The sequence below is a fragment of the Gigantopelta aegis genome, chromosome 14 (assembly GCF_016097555.1).
Source record: "Gigantopelta aegis isolate Gae_Host chromosome 14, Gae_host_genome, whole genome shotgun sequence".
NCBI lineage: Eukaryota > Metazoa > Mollusca > Gastropoda > Neomphalida > Peltospiridae > Gigantopelta > Gigantopelta aegis.
In genome coordinates this window covers 173,589-192,163 of record NC_054712.1, presented here as the reverse complement: position 1 = coordinate 192,163, position 18,575 = coordinate 173,589, and the positions used below count along the sequence as shown (strand labels likewise).

Here is an 18,575-nt window from a genome sequence, read left to right as displayed (position 1 = left end):
TCATGAATTTTATTTTTTAGTTGTTAAGTTTTTAACGTGTCTTTAACAAAGTGAATTCTTCGTCGTGGATTCATGGAAAGATGTCAACTTTATTTCATTTTCATTTTCATGTCAAAAGTCTGACAAAACGTCAACTTGTTTGATGATGAAAACGCACCCCCACTTAAGTGCTTATAAATTGCATCATTTTATCCACATTTGATTGTAGTAGTTATTTGACAGTTTTATTACTTTTTCCATATTTAATAGTGAACAGAATACAACAAACACTTTTACGTCAATTCCCCTGTAAACTGGATACCCATCTAACTTACGTGGGCCCAATTTGGCCCATGGGTTTAGGCTACTGTTTAGAGAAGATTCACTCCATCATGTAAACTTGTACGTACTAGTATATGTAACAGTACATGATTAATGAAGGACAACAGTAACATTATTGTAACATTTGGTGACAGGCACATTTTCCTGCCCTACATAGATGGACAAGTTGAAATATTGGCAGACAAATAGATTTTGTGGTACACTTGTCTTTTCTTTTTTTCTTTTATTTCTATCACTGATAACGCTATCATTGGAACTTGTCTCTTCTTTTCAAAACCTATTATAGTCTGCAACACTAACTTCATCCACCCATCTGCTGTATGGTTTTGATTGATAAAACATCGGTGGTATTTTGTAACTACCCGCGCGCCACCATTTTTGTTGAACGTTCCGGAAGCTAAAAAACCGGTCCAAACACAAGAGTGAAGTAACGCATTTTTTACCACGTTTCTCACACTTTAGTTTTTGACACAACCACTAGAGCTGTGCGGTACGTATATGTTAGGTTAAATATTTAAATTTGGGGGAGATTTACCTCGGTATTGGTACAGTATTCGGTTTAGACAATACCAATACGCATATCAAGCGGTATTTTCGGTATACTCACTTTTAAATGCATGCCTGAGCATGCTCAACTACCATGGGATCCTGCTATCTTCCGTGGTTTTCCAGGATCCTGCATACTTTGTTGATAACAATAGAATTGTTTTAAAATACACTAACAAATTTCTGATACAAACACTATTAACCTCATAATAAAGTACAAGATAAAATAGATGAATTTTTAACTGTGTTCTAAGTTAGTATATATTATTATACACACATGTAAAATTTAGTACAAGAATTCTGTGGAATTAATCTTGTTCTATGTCACTGACAGTTGCATCCAGAGATGTTCATTTTAATGCATTTTGATACAAACCCACCCCTCCCAAATTAAAAGTTAAATAAAAAAAATTCATCTAAAATTATGATTTGATTAAATTCTTTTAAAATTATGATTATGATAACTATCCATATGTGTAACAACAAACCAAGTTTAACTGTATTCATACAAACTGGAGTATCATGTTTATTGTACAATATTTCAATAAGCTTTAAAGAAACAAACAAAATATTAAACCAATCAAATCGGATTCTGGAAGTTTTGCCTATATATGCTTTTCCAGACCAACCTGTCCTCCCCTTCCTCATATCCCCTTATCCCCCCACACACACCTGCTATGAAGAGAAGACTGATATGATACAACACGGCTCATGGAAATGGTGGTTCCAAATACCAAGTATGCATAATAACAAGAAGGAAACAATGCTACAGAGAAAAAAACAAATACCTAAGATTTCAAAGAGAAATGAGTTGAAAGGTGAATACCACCAAATCAAATCCCATAGACGACAATAGTAACATATGTAACTAAAACTCCTACCTGCAGCATATCAATCGACATATACGCCATGGATATAAATACTACCACCCTTAAAGTCAATCAAAACACTGGGGGTTAACTGCTCATTTCAGCGGTAACGGTAGCATCCATGACTACCCTGTTCCGCACAAAATTTGAATACTTTTTTTTACAGGTACCCCAAAAATGTTTCAAGCACAAGGCTACGTGACACAGCAGTACTAGATGAAATAAAATTGCATACATTTTTTGCCCAGATGAAACTAATTTTTTTACAACACGTTCACATTCATCACCAGTAACAGGACTTGTGGTATTAACTGCTCTATCAAACGTTATTTGCTTTAGTACTATCTGAAGAAACATATTATTATTACATACTATCAAAACATACTTTCATCTGCTGATGTCCCAAGCTGTGTGCAGCCGTGTGTAGCCGTCATCTTCTGGGATCCTGCTATTTTTGGGGATCCTGCTATTTTCGGGGATTCTGCATCCTGTGTTGATAAGAATAGAATTGTTTGCAAATTACAACAAATGATACAAAAATTATTAACCTGATAATAAAATACTCAATAAACTTTGTCAGAATTCATCTAAGTTAGTATGTTATTATACACAAATGTAAAATTTAGTACAAGAATACTGTGGAATTAAATTTATTTTATTTCGCTGAGTCGCATCCAGAGAGTTTCATTTTAATGCATGTTGAAACAAACACACACCCTCCAAAATTTTTTTTTTTAAAAAAAATACATCTAAAATTGTGATATGCCTTATTATGAAAGAAGTTTGTTTTGTTTAATGACACCACTAGTGCACACTGATTTATTAACCATCAGCTATTGGATATCACACATTTGGTAATTTTGACATTTAGTCAGAGAAGTAACCCACTACATGTTTTCCATTAGTAGCATGGGATCTTTTATATGCACCATCCCAGACAGGATACCACATACCACAGCCTTTGATTTACCAGTCAGTGCATTGGCTGGGACGAGAATTAGCCCAATGGGCCCACCGACGGGGATCGATCCTAGATCAACATCGCATCAAGCGAGCTCTTTACCACTGGGCTACATCATGCCCTTATGCATTATGATGACAATCCATATGTGTAACTACAAACCAAGTTTAACCTTCTGACTACCGCAGGTGAGATATCTCGCCCGATGTCACGCCAGTCGACATACTGTACACTGTATACAGTGCATTCTCAATTCATATTTCTTGCCATTTTGCACATGACACTCACTGGAATCGATTTATTAACAGGAAACCAAGACAACTCAGCTTCCTGTGTCTATAAATTTAGATTTTTTAGTGTAAAATACTTTGAAATTTTGAGTTCAAAAAGTGGTTTTCAGCAAGTATTTTCGCTTGACAATGAAAATAACCTCGTGCTGTGGTGTCGTTAAACATTCATTCATTCATGAAAATAACCAAATATTGGGATTGAATCGTAGTTTCTTTTTCTTTTTATTTCTGGTCAGAAAACCACTGTTATTAGGAATAATGGACATAAATATTGGACAGCTGGCCACAAATGCCCGTAAGTAAATGCAATTTTTTTCCTAATTTTAATCAACATAACTGAAATATTAGCACCTCAAGAGAGTACTCAACCGACTGAGCTAAATCCTGCCCCATTGTAAATCACTGTATCAAGTTTCAGGACAATTCACTCAAAACTGTAGCAGATAAACTTCAGAGAAAAAGATGACAGATGGACAGATGTATACAAATTGGTACTAGAAAAATTCTGCTGACCAACGTTAGTGGAGCTAAAAATTTATAAAAATAACAAATTTTAAAATTTCATAATTTTGTGCTGATGACCGATAATATACCGCACCCTAACCCAATAAAAAATACAAAAAAATTCATCAGATTTAAACCATTAATTCATGACACTGATCCCAAATGAGACAAAATCCATGGATTTCCACACATCTGTGCAAAATTCTCATCTCTGAAATCTTCATTTATAAAACACTTTGTTTCATCATTGGTCACTGGAAGGAGCATACAGTGTTTACAGCAGTCTTTTTCAATGAGTTACTTCCCTTGAATGTTGTTGACTTGGAATTCTCCAGCTTTAGTTGAAATTAAAAGTGACATTTCAAGATTTCATGTTGGGCACAACAAGGATAAGCTAGTATTTGATGGGTCTCCTCTAGTAATTAGTCATATGTATTATTTGATGCATTTTTCTCATTCAAACCAATGCACCACAATTGGTCAAAGGTCATGGTATGTGCTTTCCTGTCTATGGGAAAGTGCATATAAGAGTTCTCTTGATGCTAATGGGAAAATGTAGGTTTCCTCTGATGAGTGTCAGAATTACCACATGTTTGACATTCAAGTCGATGATTAATTAATGTGCTCTAGTGGTGTTGTTAAACAAAACAAACTTTAAACCTTTCTTTTAGGAACTCTCTTAACCTATGAAAGACATAACTATTTCTAAATTGGCACCATAAAGGCCTATGTTATATAAGAGACATACTTCTACCAAATGGTGAAATTAATTTTAGGATCTAGAGTATAAATTTGCCATTAAATTTGAGCCCTAAATTTTTACTAACAATACATTCAGTCAGATCTGTCACCAATTGGTTATAAATAGTAACAAAAACGTAATTATGAAATTACAGAGAATTTCTTATCAAAATGTTTTGACCTAATCCCAAAAATAACAATCGATATTAAAACAAAGAAGTTTTCAATTTAAGCATGCACTGAACTAATACTTATTTGCAAATGTATGGATACTATAAAATGACAATATATGTATTTTCTGTTCGGATGATTCGATCTGTATCATTATAGAAAAAAAACCCATTGGTGCCAGTATACACAAGACGTGTACTGTGGCAAACCTTTACAGTGATTTGAAAAGAAAACTAACAAAACAATAAATATAAACATCCGTGCTTTTTTACTTGGTAATCCAAATGAAAATCTGCAATCGAATCACTAAAAAAATCAAGACTACTTCACATGCAGATACATGTAGTTTTACAATTATACTGAATTCGTAGTTGCCACAGGGTAACTGCATAAATGTTTGAAGAAAATATTCTGTATTTACTGTATTTACAACATATATTACTCATTATACTCAAGCCACGTGAATATATAAAGCAAATATAAAGTGACAATTATGTTTTCAAATAATAAACTCTTTTTAAAAAAAGGTTACAGAACTTTAATTTTCAGCTGTTTCAATTTAAAAGTTTTTGCTATTTATGACTTCATATAAATTCCTCCACACACAGAAATAACAAAGCTAAAATGGTGTTTATGATTATGTTTCAATGACCCATGCCAGAAGTCATGATATATCACCCACTCCCCTAATACAATGAGATGAATCCTGAGCTACAAAACATTCACATAATTCCACAGATCCATGGTAGATTCCCATGCATTCCTGTTACGGGTGAAATACCAAACATACCTCTATCTGCCGATGATGTCCTCGTTTCTCACTATATTGGCTGTCGTCCTTGAGATCCTTCATCATCTGCTGAAAAGATTGGATTCAAATAAATACATGTATATACAGTGGGTTCCACGTAATTGCATAGGCTCTGGGCAAACAAATTATTATTCAATTATCCGATCTAGTCGTTTACACAAAAGGCTGTAACTGGGTTCCGCAAATGATATTGCACGTCACTGCAATACTGTAAAATACCCTGGTCAGGTATGTATACTGTTTTCACCACTTCGTTCTCTTTAATACTAAACTGGTATTCATTGCACCGAAACAAAGTGGTGTAAACAGTTTTTCAGGTTGTAAAAATTGATAGCTCAATAAGTTTTAATGTATTTTTTTGAAAGGAGAGAGAAAAAAAAAAAAATCATTTATTTCTATTTAAACATGTTATTTTAGGGTGTTTTTTTTTTTAATTATGAGCAATATACTGTGACATATACACTTACGATTATAGCCCTTAATGAGCAATAACGATTTGTTTAAATCATTAAACAGAATCTGCCCATTTATCATTAAATAGCAGATAAGTAGATTTTTAGATGTACTTGTGTGGTGAACAAGTGATCAATTCTACTTTTGCTTCTATCGCTGATTAATAATATTTGGGTTTAGTTAAAACAAGATTTAAAAAAAAAAAAACGATATCAAGAAATATTCCACAATAGTTTTTTATTGATGATAATAGATGATGCTGATGATGCCATGAGCCAATTATTCCAGCCAGGTGATTGCCATGTGTGTGTGTTTGTATTATTACTTGACATGATCAGATGTTATTTTGAGTGAGGTTATTGTGCAAAGCTATAGTAAATGATGAGAGATTTAATTAAAAATAATTTGTAAGAAAGATTAATAGTTTTAACACTGAAAATATTTGTCAGTTTATACATGTCCTTTAATATAATAATAGATATTAATATTGTGAATAATAATCTGACAATTTGCATAGGTAGTCTAGGGGCATTTCATGTCAAATCAATCACTTTTGGACACACCATTTCAGATTTGGAGCCTTTGAAATTTGGTACACTTATAGTAGTCAATGAGAAAACATCTGAACCCAAATTTTGGTTCATTTAAAGGTCTTTCCAGAATCAACATTATGACACATAAATTGCCTCTATATTAATTAGTGAAGAGTCGATCAGTTCAAAAAAATAAATAAAAAATTACATGGCATTTATTTATTTACTTATTTTAAGAAATAGTCAATACAGTATGCAATACTCAATTTGTATATAATAATTGTCAATTATTTTTAATTTAACAATGATCTATGTTTAATGTCTGTGTTAAAATTATGCTGACAGAAAACATTTTGTTCAGTATCGCGTCGCGATTCGCTATGCAAGTTTCATAAATCGCTACACAATTTTAAAACATCAAACAGTAGTTGCTCATCAATTTCCAATTGATTAGAAATGTTGCAAATTAAGATTTTAAAAACAAAATGTTCCCTGGCTGAGGAAGGAGACAATTTGTTTAATATTTTATGTATCTGAAGTAATGTAACCTATAACAAAATACATTACAAACTATACATGAAAATATTTTCATTCATTCATTTATTGATCACTGCAATATGCTATACATGAACTGCATGAAAAACCCTTTTTTTCGGTCTCGATTCAATTTGAGACCGAAATATTTTTTATGTGTTTATGCTTTTATATTTTTTTGGTCCGAAGCGTCTGTCCATTTTTGTATTGGAAACAACTTTAATTTGTTTTGATGTTAATGCAAAGACCTCGATCGGTACACAATTACAATAGGTTTAATTAAGTCGGCCAGTAATCTTTAATAGCACTGTGATCATGAAGCAAGCGCATAATAACAAAATAATTACATCAATGGGATTAGCACCAAAAACCGCAATGAACAGTCTGTCACAACCGGCCCATCCACGGGGGACTCCGCGATGGCGACATTGGATGTTGGAGTTGCCAAGCGGAAGGCCGTGACCCCCCCCCCCCCCCCCCCGGGGGACCAACCAGCCAAGACGCGGCCTTCTGCTTCCGCCAGGGACCAGTGGCAGCTCTCTAAGGCGAAGATCAAGAGTCAGTACGCCAAGTATTTGATCGGTGACGTCTCGGATCCCTACAAACTGCCAGGCGGGATCCAAGAGGAAGAATTTAAGACCTTCCCGGATGGCAACGAGATCGCCATCCATCCTGGGGATCTACGTGGAATCGGGCAGGTACTGGTCATCACCTCGCGCCGGGAGGGATTGTACAGACAAGGGATCCTCTACAAAGAGATGGACAATCACACCGTCCACAGGATCATCAAGATCATCGCCGGCGCCCAGTACCTCCCATTTGCCCAATGCCTATGGGCCCACGACTTCAGGAAGTTGGTGCCCCATTTCAACAACAGCTACATCATCTCGTTCCCGTAGACGCCAACCTTAACTAGGACAGGTAACCTCCTTTTTGGGTTTAGTTGGACTCTAAACATTTTTCGATCGAGCTTCCAAATTCTTATGTTTATTTTTTTATAAATAGTCCAACGCATTTTACTTTGGCGCCCATTCAATTGCTCAAATCACCTTAAAACCTTTTCGGTCGAGCAGTCAAACTTATTTTTGGGTTTAAATTCTTAGTCCGGACATGATGATAGGTGCAGTTATTCTCCGTAGACATAGGTTTTTCTAGTTAGACCCGAAGGAATCGAAATTCAGCCAGTCAGAACACGGCCCATTTTCGGTGTCTACTAGTCGGTCCGCGCAGTCGCTGGACCCTACTAAATACTTGTATTCCAAATTCCGCCCACTTCAAACTCCACCCCCCCCCCCCCTTGTCCTAGACTTAGTCACTGGCGAAGTCAGAGATTAAGCCCATGACAGGCGTGCATGAAGCTTTCGTGGCATATATGTATGTTAAACCTTTAAAAACAAAACAAACAACCAGTCACGAGATTAAAGGTTTACTTATTAACGATGATACCATTTATTGGTGATAATGAAGGAAGGACGTATGCTTTAATTAAAACAAAGACCTAGAGTTCATCTTTAATCAAAGGGGATACTATTTTTGCAAATATGAATACGCTGCAGGTATGCCTATACTTGTCGACAAAAACAACAACTTTAAGTTTAACGTATGTATACTGTTTTGCTGGGAAAAGCAGATGCTTGCGATTTGTATTGAGATATCAATATGTCATTGCTTACATGGGTAAATACGAGTAAAAAACGAAAACAAGACGAGGTAGATACGGACGACGCGGAGGTTACGGACACAGGTTCTCCCCCAGCTAAGAAGAAAGTTAAAGTGCGATGTTTTCAGTCGGCGTGGTTGAAGCAATTTAAGTGGCTAATTTGTGATGATGGAGGTCTTATGCAGTGTACCACATGCACGTTGCATAAACTGAAGAACAGTTTTGTCAACCCTGGATCCAAAAACTACAGGATGTCAGGTTTAACAGACCATGTCAAATCAAGAGACCACTTGACTGCTGAAGGGTTACAAACAATCAAATCTCAAAAACCAATTGAGAGTATACACTGATACGAAATAGTTACCTGTTGGCATTTGAGGATTTACCGCTAGAAAAGTATGAATCAATGAATCGGAACTCACGACTTACTGGCAGCGTAATAACAACATCCATGTATCAAGACCGGCGGACTGCAACCGAGTTGATCACCATTGCATCGGATATCATCACGGAATCCATTATCGAAGGTAATTATAGTTTGTTATTTGATATTCTTCATCATGAAATATACTCAATATATATACTAACCAGTATATTAAAATATCCCACTTTTTGGCACCTTCCTACACCACTGTAATTTGATATTATTATTATTATTTTAAAATTAAACCATATGTATTTTCTCTTTTGTTAGATCTGAAATCTAGTAAAGCAATCAGAATAATGGTCAACGAAAGCACAGATTTGGGAACTGAAAAGCACCTTATAATATATGCAACGTACGTGAAGGAGGGATCGACGTGTGTGCAGTATGTTCAGCTGCTCAAGTTGACATCGTGTGATGCAGTTTCGTTAACTGCAAAGATCATCAGTTTTTTCCAAGGAAATGAAATTGACATGAAAAAAGTATTTGGGTTGGGATCAGATGGAGCAGCAGTGATGTTGGGGAAAGAGGGCGGCGTAGCGTCATTGTTAAAAGTGTATTCGCCATATCTCGTGGAAATGCATTGTTGCACACCGGTTGGCACTAGCTGTTGTTGATAGTGCAAAAGTGGTAAAAGAAATTAAATGGATGGAAAGCATTCTTTCCATGTTGTGTGGATTTTTTAGACGTTCACCAAAACGGTTGATGCAGTTGGCAATGTGGCAAGACTTTCTCGACGACCCCAAAATCAAGCCTCTACAAGTACATCAAGTCCGATGGCTCTCTATGACGAATGCCCTGACCAATGTTCGCCGTACTTTACCATCTCTCCTAAAAATGTTGGAAGAAGACAGAGATAATGACGTCACCGCTGAAGCGTTGTTCTGTAAACTATCATCCTACAAATTCGTTTATCTCCTTCACCTTTGTTGTGACATCTTCGACCAGATCGCACGGCTGAGTAAGTTTCTACAGCGACATGATTTGGTTTACCCTGAGATAAACCCCACAGTGACATCGGTAGTTGACACATTCCATATGTGGTACCTGCGCAATGATGCCATGGGAGGTCCACTGCTGAGGGAATTTGTATCAAACGTTGACTGTAGTGAGCCGGTTTTTGCCGGGATTAGTTTAACAACGTCCAAGCAAGATGCAGCCCTGTTGAAACTCCAGCAAAACATCGCCAACGTCATGACAACGAATGTTACATCAAGATTTCCTGACATGGAATTGCGCGATTCCATGAGCATACTTGACCCACAGAATTTGCCAAGTAACAACTTGAGTTGCTATGGAGTTTCCGAGCTCAGTATGCTTTCGAAACACTTTGATGGAGCTGTGAACACCACTGAGTTGGTGAGTGAATGGGAGGGGTATAAAGTATACACGAAAAGAAACCATCGCCAGGCAACACCAACAGATCTGTTAATGGATGCGGCTCTTGTTAACCTGTTTCCAAATATTGCGATGTTGATCAACATAAGCTGTGTACTGCCAGTGTCGAATGTGAGCGTGGTTTCAGCCACCAAAACCTGATTAAAACCAGGCTGCGTACAGCAATGACATTGGAAACGCTGGATTGTTTGATGCGCATTTCCATCGAGGGAAACAACATAGAGCAGTTTGATCCAGCACCAGTCCTGTCCCGATGGAAATGTCGTCGCAGTCGACAGTTGTATGGGGAATTGTCGGATCGCGTCGCCAACAGGCCTTTGTAAAATAGTACTTCCGTACATGAACGCTGAGAGACTTTACATGACATTTACATAAAGAGTACAGTGCTAAATGTATTTATTGTTGACTGTTAAATGTGTTTTTCATTATTATATAAGTAAATTGCTATTTTGATAATTGAAAATGTCTTGGTGTTTTTTGTCATGTTTATTATGAATGGGATGGGTATATAATATGTTATGGGAAGCAAAATGGTTTACACCGGTTGTCATACACAGTAGCTCAAGTTCAAGGTGAATCAATCAGCGTCGACGTTATTAATCGTTCAGTTGGCAACTTCTATCAATAGTATCATTGAATTAGGTGTCAAGTTGGTTGTTCAACGACACTTATCAGGACGCGTCAATAAAACAATATAGTAAGGAACCATAGCATAATATGAAATGAATTAATATCTTCCTTATTAGAAACATCATTTAATGTACAGATAAGTAGGTGTTTTAATGTACGTTGAGGGATTGGGTGTACGTGCAGTCGGATATTATACGAGCAGTAAAGTCCCGTAAAACGATAATAAACTATAAATTCATCAAGTAGGCCTATAAAATAGTTTTAATTTTTTTTTAACCGGGGGGGGGGGGGGGGGGGGGGGGACGGGGTTAGGCTACTAATTATGTCATAGGTGGGACCGAGTGGCAATTTTTATTTTCCCCACCCCTGTGTTATACCTACCCAATGCATCATTATATACAACCTGCTTTGGGTGGAAGCCGGTACCGGGATGTGAACCTAGTTTCTACTCATCTAAGTAACATGTACACGATTAGGCAAAACAAAAAAAGAAGTTTGTTGCAGGTAACATGGACCAAAAAAAGTAGGGTAGGTACATGTAGGTAGAATTTTTCTTAAATTTTTTTTAGTTCAAAGAAAGCTTACCCTACCTTAAATGTGTTTGCCAGAGAAAAACCCAGTCTCAAGATGAAAGACATGAAGGCAAACTGTCTGAAAAATCTTAGTTTACTCTTTGCAACCAGAGAGAAATAAAAACAATCTCACTGTCAATGTTAGTTTTAAGTTTCACATGCCATTTTCAAAAGACAGGAAAACAAAAAAAGTTCAAACTATTCCTTTCACCACAGTCAGTAGATGACTGCACAGAAACTTCACAGCTTTGTCCAGTTTTGTCAGAGGATGACTGCACAAATTTGTCCAAGTTGGTCAACAGATGTTTGCACAAAAAGTTCACAGATTTATCCAGTCAGTATATGACTGCACAAAAACTTCACAGATTTGTCCAACTTGTATTGGAAATAACAAAACAATACTAATTTTGTGTGCAATTTACAAATCAATCGGCTTAGAAATGAATAACTTGTAGTAAAGTTCGTAGTAATAAAAAAGGCGTTCCTAGCCCGAGTACTCTGACTGTAAGAGAGCTAGACAGACATTTGGACATAAATAAATTTTCCAAAATGTTTAATCTCGAACACTGTACAGCTAGGGCCAAACAAATGTTTGTATCTCATAAATGCAAGGACCATAACTGTGAATATGGGAAAATCGTCAATAAAGTTACAACTTGATTTCTAATAGTACATAATAAAGCTTTAAAAAAAAATTCAGCTCCATAGTAAGGAAACAAATTTTCATATTTCTTACTAATAATGTTTATCCCGCTATTTGTACACCGGGATCCCACCTAGAATGTGGGATCCTGGCAGGGATTTCATTTCCCTGTGGTGTCCTGGTTTGTTTTTCATTTGGGTGGTAAATTGCTATGAAAATAAAATTTGATCTGTAACAGTACATTATAAAGCTACATGTATGCACAAAATTTCTTCACATAATTCAAGGGTCATACAAACGGAAAAGTGGGTAAATGGTCATGAAAATCAAACTTGCTCCGCAACAGGACATTATAAAGGTATACAGAAAATTTCATCTCAAGACTGAGTTAAAAAACCCTCTGAAAACGAGGGACAGAGAAAAAGACAGACTGACACAAGGACAGAGACGAAACCTGTAGTCCCCTCCAGTTGGGCCAGTAGGAGACTAAAAAACCAAACCTAATCACAAAATAAAAATTAAAAAATATTTTGTGTAAAAGTTTATACACGTATTCTAAATTAATATATATCAAACAAAGAGTCCATGAGCCTGAACTGTCACCTTGGTGAACCCATCTATCAGACCTATGAAATGCACAATACCCTTCTTTTTTCTTCGTTTCTGTTTTTTGTTTGTGTGTCTGTCTTTGTGTGTGTGTGTGTGTGTGTGTGTGTGTGTGTGTGTGTGTGTGTGCGCGCGCGTCAGAATGATCAAATTCATGACTTTCCTTCTCCAATGGACAAGGAAGCTTCAGACCAAATTTAGATGGAAATGGTCTAGTAGATAGTAGTTATGAAGAAATTAGTTTAAATGTATATTCAATGATATTTGATTCACATATATTATTTAAAATCAGCAAGTATATATATATATATATATATATATATATATATATATATATATATATATATATATATATATATATATTATACGAGCTTGTGAGTCCTACTGACTTTACAAAACGAGTAACAGGCTTTTTTAATTACCCGAGTGTAATCATTTCTTTATTATACGAGCTTGTGAGTCATACTGACTTTACGAAACGAGTAACAGGCTTTTTTAATTACCCGAGTGTAATCATTTCTTTATTATACGAGCTTGTGAGTCATACTGACTTTACGAAACGAGTATCAGGCTTTTTTAATTACCCGAGTGTAATCATTTCTTTATTATACGAGCTTGTGAGTCCTACTGACTTTACGAAACGAGTATCAGGCTTTTTTAATTAACCGAGTGTAATCATTTTTTTATTATACGAGCTTGTGAGTCCTACTGATGTAATCATTTCTTTATTATACGAGCTTGTGAGTCCTACTGACTTTACAAAACGAGTATCAGGCTTTTTTAATTACCCGAGTGTAATCATTTCTTTATTATACGAGCTTGTGAGTCCTACTGACTTTACAAAACGAGTAACAGGCTTTTTTAATTACCCGAGTGTAATCATTTCTTTATTATACGAGCTTGTGAGTCCTACTGACTTTACAAAACGAGTATCAGGCTTTTTTAATTACCCGAGTGTAATCATTTCTTTATTATACGAGCTTGTGAGTCCTACTGACTTTACAAAACGAGTAACAGGCTTTTTTAATTACCCGAGTGTAATCATTTCTTTATTATACGAGCTTGTCAGTCCTACTGACTTTACAAAACGAGTAACAGGCTTTTTTAATTACCCGAGTGTAATCATTTCTTTATTATACGAGCTTGTGAGTCCTACTGACTTTACAAAACGAGTAACAGGCTTTTGTAATTACCCGAGTGTAATCATTTCTTTATTATACGAGCTTGTGAGTCCTACTGACTTTACAAAACGAGTATCAGGCTTTCTTAATTACCCGAGTGTAATCATTTCTTTATTATACGAGCTTGTGAGTCCTACTGATGTAATCATTTCTTTATTATACGAGCTTGTGAGTCCTACTGACTTTACAAAACGAGTATCAGGCTTTTTTAATTACCCAAGTGTAATCATTTCTTTATTATACGAGCTTGTGAGTCCTACTGACTTTACAAAACGAGTAACAGGCTTTTTTAATTACCCGAGTGTAATCATTTCTTTATTATACGAGCTTGTGAGTCCTACTGACTTTACAAAACGAGTAACAGGCTTTTGTAATTACCCGAGTGTAATCATTTCTTTATTATACGAGCTTGTGAGTCCTACTGACTTTACAAAACGAGTAACAGGCTTTTTTAATTACCCGAGTGTAATCATTTCTTTATTATACGAGCTTGTGAGTCCTACTGACTTTACAAAACGAGTATCAGGCTTTCTTAATTACCCGAGTGTAATCATTTCTTTATTATACGAGCTTTTGAGTCATACTGACTTTACAAAACGAGTAACAGGCTTTCTTAATTACCCGAGTGTAATCATTTCTTTATTATACGAGCTTGTGAGTCATACTGACTTTACACAACGAGTATCGGGCTTTTTTAATTACCCGAGTGTAATCATTTCTTTATTATACGAGCTTGTGAGTCCTACTGACTTTACAAAACGAGTAACGGGCTTTTTTAATTACCCGAGTGTAATCATTTCTTTATTATACGAGCTTGTGAGTCCTACTGACTTTACGAAACGAGCATCAGGCTTTTTTAATTACCCGAGTGTAATCATTTCTTTATTATACGAGCTTGTGAGTCCTACTGACTTTACGAAACGAGCATCAGGCTTTTTTAATTACCCGAGTGTAATCATTTCTTTATTATACGAGCTTGTGAGTCCTACTGACTTTACGAAACGAGCATCAGGCTTTTTTAATTACCCGAGTGTAATCATTTCTTTATTATACGAGCTTGTGAGTCCTACTGACTTTACGAAACGAGCATCAGGCTTTTTTAATTACCGGAGTGTAATCATTTCTTTATTATACGAGCTTGTGAGTCCTACTGACTTTACGAAACGAGCATCAGGCTTTTTTAATTACCGGAGTGTAATCATTTCTTTATTATACGAGCTTGTGAGTCCTACTGACTTTACGAAACGAGCATCAGGCTTTTTTAATTACCCGAGTGTAATCATTTCTTTATTATACGAGCTTGTGAGTCCTACTGACTTTACGAAACGAGCATCAGGCTTTTTTAATTACCCGAGTGTAATCATTTCTTTATTATACGAGCTTGTGAGTCCTACTGACTTTACGAAACGAGCATCAGGCTTTTTTAATTACCCGAGTGTAATCATTTCTTTATTATACGAGCTTGTGAGTCCTACTGACTTTACGAAACGAGCATCAGGCTTTTTTAATTACCCGAGTGTAATCATTTCTTTATTATACGAGCTTGTGAGTCCTACTGACTTTACGAAACGCATCAGGCATCAGGTAATCATTTCTTTTTTAATCCTACCGAAACGAGTGTAATCATTTCTTTATCAGTGGTAAAGTGTTCACCTGATGTGCCGTCGGTCTGGGATCGATCCCCATCAGTGGACTCATTGGGATATTTCTCGTTCCAGCCAGTGCACCACGACTGGTATATCAAAGGCTGTGGTATGTGCTGTCCCATCTGTGGGAAAGTGCATATAAAAGATCCCTTTCTGCATTAGGAAAAATGTAGCAGGTTTCCTCTGATGACTACGTGTCAGAATTACCAATAGCCAAATATTAATTAATCAATGTGCTCCAGTAGTGTCGTTAAACAAAAAAACTCTCTTTTTTAAAATTTCTTTAATATCCTATTTCTTTATTATTGGTATTTCTTTTATGAATAACAAGGGCTGTTTTGAGTGACAGTGAGGGTAATACATGAATCCTGACACAAGTTTTGTAAAATCAGTACAACTCACACGCAGGTGTAATAATTTCTTTATTTTCCACATTATTATTATTATTATTATTATTATTTATGAATAACAAGGGCCATCTCAAAATGTTTGCCACATGCAACTAGAAGGAAAGAAATGTTTTATTTAACGACGCACTCAACTAGAAGGAGACAATGAAATGTTATATTTCACATACACAGTCTGAGCTAGGACTAAGGAAGCAATGTCATGTTATGACTGCATATGTACTTTTTCCTGTCCATTTTCCATGAATTTGTGAAATGTAAATCAATGAATTATAGAAATAACGGGTCTACCATGTCCATGTTTTCATCATATCTGTAAACTGTGTGATCCACGTACGTGAATTTGGAATTGTTTTTGAAAGTAGTGAATTCCACAAGAAATGAAGTCACACACAAGAAAACATCATCATCAATATGGGCAAGAAGACTACACTGACTGACATTCTTAACATGTGCTTTTAAAATTAATTTTTCTCATTGTGTCTTCACTGATGGGTGTAGTACTGGTACACGCACGGGTATGTAAATGATCAACATGGAAACAGATTTGCAGTTTCACGCTATACTTACACGGAAAATGTACATTCAAAATGTAGGATTCAAAGTGAAAGACAGTTCACGTTTCACCCACTGAATACAACAAAGAAAATGTAAACGTCCATTGTAATCTGTTGATGTCCTACCCTGTATGAAAAATTCATGTGACAACAAAGTGTCAATAAAATTTGCTGAATAAATTTGTAGCTGGCTAAATTAGTATACCACTCACATCTGTACAATTTATTATAAAATTCATTTTCTATCTTCAGTTTTAAGAAGGTGAAATCAAAACTTACCTCAACTGTTGATGTCCCCTGTCATGTGTAGATATCGGCCATCATCCTTTAAGATCTGATGATAAGAATAAAATTGTTTGTAAAAAAAAAAAAAAATACATTTCTGATATAAAAACCATCAATGTGATGAAAAGTACTAAATAAAATGTATGTGACCTTATGGCTGTGTTCAGAATGAATATATCACAGATACATACGTACAATTTAGCACTCAATTAATTTTCAGTCTTCAATAGATTTTTGAAATTAGATAGGTAAAACATACCTTAACTGGTGATGGCCTACGCTATGTGTAGATATCGATAATCATCCTACAGGCTCCTGCATCCTGAGTTTATATGGGTCATCATCCTAAGGCCTCCTACGTCCTGTGTTGGTCTTGGTCGTCGTCCTATGGGCTGCTGCATCTTGTTGATATCGGCCATCACAAACACATACACACATACACTGACAGACAGACACAGATACACACACAGACGGACAGTCGGACACGGTTATACACAGACACGGACATACACACGGACAAACACAGACAGACACGGATACACACACACGGACGGAGAGACGGACGGAGAGACGGACGGATATACACACTGACACCGGAGACAGACGGACACGGGAGAGACGACACACACACAGACACAAATACACACGGACAGACACACAGAGACGGACACACACACTGAGACGGACGGATGGGAGACGGACGGACGACAGACAGACACACACGGAGAGACGGACGGACACGGACGGACACACGCACACACAGACACGGACTGAGCACGGACAAACACAGACAGACGGACACACACACGGACGGACGGATATACACACTGACACCGGAGACAGACGGACACACGGACACACACACACACGGATGGAGAGACGGACGGACACACACGGACGGAGACTGATACACACGGACAGACAGATGCACACAGAGACGGACACGCACACACGGCAGTCTGTGTGACTGAGACGGACAGACGGATGGAGACGGACGGACACACACATACACTGACAGACAGACACAGATACACACACAGACGGACGGTCGGACACGGACGGACAGACACGGTTATACACAGACACGGACATACGCACGGACAAACACAGACAGACACGGATACACACACACGGACGGAGAGACGGACGGATATACACACTGACACCGGAGACAGACGGACACACGGACACACACACAGACGGACACAGATACACACAAACACACACGGATGGAGAGACGGACGGACACACACGGACGGAGACTGATACACACGGACAGACGCACACAGAGACGGACACGCACACACGGCAGTCTGTGTGACTGAGACGGACAGACGGATGGAGACGGATGGACACACACACACACGGACAGACACGGATTGAGACGGAAGAACGGACGGACACACAGACACGGATACACACATGGATACACACAAAAACATACAACTGTGGCATCCCCCGCATCTGGATCGAATGATATGCTACTCCCCTGTGCAACATCTACTCTGTATTGACGGTTGTCCATCTGTTGACAAATTCCGCCAAAACGGGGATGTGTTTGGCAATTAACACAACACCCCAACAACTCCAGGAGATGTAAGGTATGGTGACCTAGAGAATAGAACTTTGTACCGCCATATTTGTTGAGATGTCTTCTCTGAAGAAAATCCGACAAAATCGGATTAAACTCTGAAACTGATGCAAGCACAGTGTGCTGCTTACAGTCCCACCAGGTTGATATGGAGAGAATTGGTCCACACTCCTGGCAGATGTTGGTATGAGCACCATATCCCTCCGGAGAAGCATCGGTGACCAAAACAAACTCTGGAGGA

The 18,575-nt window shown here is 37.2% G+C and overlaps 1 long non-coding RNA gene across 1 annotated transcript; it reads right to left on the bottom strand.

The window, feature by feature from the left end:
- Positions 1-2,115: 2,115 nt before the first annotated feature.
- Positions 2,116-17,288, bottom strand: LOC121387950. Its single transcript, XR_005959908.1, has 4 exons — positions 17,003-17,288; positions 16,738-16,792; positions 5,194-5,262; positions 2,116-2,224 (listed from the first exon to the last, which is right to left on the bottom strand). It is a non-coding gene; the product is annotated as an uncharacterized LOC121387950 (long non-coding RNA).
- Between the last annotated feature and the right edge of the window lie 1,287 nt (positions 17,289-18,575).